Here is a 3,683-nt window from a genome sequence, read left to right on the forward strand (position 1 = left end):
TTGTATTTAATTGCCCTGATTAATCAGAAGTCTGATATTTGGTAGCTTGTTTAATTCTTACTGAGGTACAAACTACAGAGGTGAAAATTAATTTTTCATAATTACTTTCACAAATGTTCGTCATCATTTTCATATACACAAGTAGACATCTAAAAGTATCGGTATCAGTATTGGCCTGGAAAAACAGTGGTATCGCACATCCCTACTTCAGAGGACTGGTGTAAATGCAAATGGATAGGATGTGGAAAACGTAGCCCGTTCGTGGTCACCTTCCCCTATTGAACAGATTCACCATCTGATTGATATTTTGGCCCCACACATCTAATCAGATCATGTCACTTAGCGTGAATGTGAGCAGTTTAGCCTGGAGTCTACGATCAGGAGGATTATGGTCAGATTGAAGCAATATTGTCCGTTTGAAAGCAGCCAGAAAGTTCCAGTAAAATCTGGCTCTGAACCTTCCCATGATGCAGCTCGATAGCATCTTTCATCAGACCCTCCTTTTAATGACATTTTTCAAGCCTAACGCCCAGTTTGGAGTTAAAAGTCAAGTTTGAGGCGATGTGGCCCTTTAAAGCCGTCCAAAGCCCCCACCCCTTCTTTCTTTTTTTTTTTTTTGGTTTCTTCGCGAGGATTTGTTTTATTTGAATCATTGTTTCTTTTATCCGTGTAATCATTCATCTTTCTGCCGAGGACCCTGTTTGTTTGGCAGCGCCGGCGTCCTGACAGCGGCTGCGTGACTGCAGCTTTTAGTCAAGGAAAGGCCCACCATCCAAGAATTCAGCTCGACTCGGCCGCTCAGCAAAACAACAGATTTCTTGCTGTCATGCGGCGCAGCTGTATAGTGCTCCTGATTTACCAGAGGACCTGAAAATGTTTGGAGGAGGCTGCGAGGCAGTCGAACGGGGGCCAGATGTGCGCGCCCGGCCAAATCACCATGGCTGCATCCCAGGTTCCTCTCATATGAACTCCCCGCTCCTCAAATGTGGTCGTTTCCCCGGCACCTTTTCATCCTTCAGTCACAATTTCACTCAAAGGGTAAACATTTCCCAAAACAACAAGGCTGGGAAGGACAGAATGTGCTACAATGGGAGCCCACGGGCACATAAGATGACACCGAGGATTACACAATCGAATTTTTTTTTTCTTTTTTCTTTTTTAAAGGCCGTGTCTCAAAGTTCCTTCCTGCGCCCCTGCAGCGAATACGTTAACCGCACCAACGAGGGATCACTTTTGCCCACCTGTGTCGCCCCCTCCCCTCCCAAACATGTTCCGCTAATGTTTTTTAGTGTCAGGCCCGATTGCTCATTTCCTCCCCAAAACATAAAACTTTAAAATTCATAGCATGCAGCTATTATGACTCACGGATTTTTCAAGGTTTCTAGGATCATTAATTTCGCCGCGTCGCGAGCCAAAGGGGGGAAAAAAAAAAAAAAAAAAAAAAAAAAATTCAACGTTTCCTCGGTGGATGTTTATCCCTGGGAAGATGGCTCAGGAAAACCAACTGTAAAGGGGTTTTACGGCAGAAAACGGTTACCACATGGAGAAGGATAATAAAAAATGTGAAATGCGCGGCCTTAATATGGGCAGAGTGAGGAAAATGATCCCAGATGCCATATCAGAGCTATAAAACAGAATTAATGATGTACAGTATACTTCAACTTAGTTTTATGTGCCTCCCTTATTTGCTTCCATGTAGGCTATTTTTCTTCTTGGTAACAATGTAACACAATGATGCTGCTTTAGAGGCTTCCAAAGGGGGAAAAAAAGGAAGAAACAATTAAAAAAAGAAACATAATTATGTAAAATGTGCATTTTTTTTTTTGTCTGGTAATGATTAAGAACAAACAAGCAACACCTTTTCAGTAAAAGCTCGCACGTCATGCCGGTTTCAGACTGCTTTCTGAATCAAACACTTATGTGCAGTATGAAATCCCAAATCCCCAAAGGGAGCCGCAGCTGCAAACCATGAGTTAGTAATATGAAAGCTTTTTTTTTTTCTTTCTCCTGCACACATCCTTTGATTCCTTCGGATTTGTTCTCTTTAAATTAGCTGCATCGCGTCAGCAGAAACCCGGAGTCTGCGCTTATCAGGCACCCCGACTTCCACACCTGACTTTCCTTTGCAATGGATAACCCCCCGCCCCCATCTGTACAGCTAAAATAATATTTACACTGGTGACGGGTTAACATGCCTCCCACACAAATGAGTCGGGACTTGAACGTAGCTTCGCTTTCGCCGGTTCGGCTGTAATTGGTAACTTCTTCATTTTCGCTTCTTTCAACTGACACCAAGGAATTACGTTGAGCCGATGAAAGACAGTGGAGATGTGGATGTTTCACTAGATATCTGTACAGAAAGAAACATCCGCCAATCTGCCTCTCGACTGTTTTCGAGTATGCAGTACCTGCCAGAAAAAAAAAAGGGTCACAAATCACCTGTCAGTAGCTTCGTAGGGCGCTGCTGACTGACAGCGGACAAGTTTCAACAGGTGACCTTTTCTGGCATGCCCAATCCCTCAAAAAAAACACATGAATCACATGACACGCAAAGAGATTAGAACGTTAAATCTGTGGTGATTAACTCGGGGTCAGAGGTCACGAGACGGGAACCAGCCATTGGCCGTTAGGTCTTTTGTGCTTTTTGTTTGCTCCTCTTTGTTTCAGCTAAATTTCTGGCAACGGTCCATTTTTTTCCCTAACAAGACGGCATCAATGGGATTAATTTTGACTTTCTTACACATGTGACCACGCATGCTTTGTTGGAATTGTTGAAAGGGGATCTGGAGCATTAAGGAAAAAAAAACATTAAAAAGGTTAGGTCAAAATCTGTACTGGGGTATGGAGCACCAGAAATGCCAAAACAAACAAACAAACAAATATATATATATATAAGAAATAAGTAGATTATTCAATTTAATTTTAATAGGCATCAATACATTCATAAAATGTGACATTAATTCAATTTTTTGTCAATTTTTTTTTTTATTGACTTACCATCATATTAATTCTCCTTCTTTAGTCTTCTGTGCTTTTATTCACAGGTTTTTAAATCCAATTACTAAAAAATTGGTCGTATTTACTGTTGTATGGAGGCCCAGAAATGCCAAAATAAAAAAAAAATAATAATTAAATAATAAAAAATGAAATAAAAGAAATAAGTAAATTACTCAAACTTAATGTAATGTTCAAAAATAAGTACAGATTAATTCCTAAAATGTGACATAATTTAAAATTTTTTTCTTTTAATTTACTTTTTTATTGATTTACCGTCATATTATTTTTATTTAGCTTTGTTTTTTGTTTTTTTTTACAGGTTTTTAAACCTAAAAATTAGTTTTCCTTTTCTCCTTTTGCCCTAATGTCTAATTTTTAAAATATTTTTATATTTTCTTTCTACATTTCTGCTTCAAATGAGGCAAATGAGACCAAAGAGAAATAAGCAGTGAAGCAAAAAAAAGGGACCAAAATATGAATTTATGTCTCATTGATACAATAATAAATGCCTGGATTTTGTTGAATTATTAGTTTTGGTAAATCTAACTGCATATAAATGTATCTAATGGGTCATTTCCTCATTTTTAATTTTGATGCTTTTGGTCCTTGAAGCGAAATATTGCGATGACCTCCTGTCGCCACATAGAAAGTTTCACATAAGTAGAAAAACGACAAAGAAAAAAAAA

This window comes from Mugil cephalus, chromosome 23 (assembly GCF_022458985.1).
Source record: "Mugil cephalus isolate CIBA_MC_2020 chromosome 23, CIBA_Mcephalus_1.1, whole genome shotgun sequence".
NCBI lineage: Eukaryota > Metazoa > Chordata > Actinopteri > Mugiliformes > Mugilidae > Mugil > Mugil cephalus.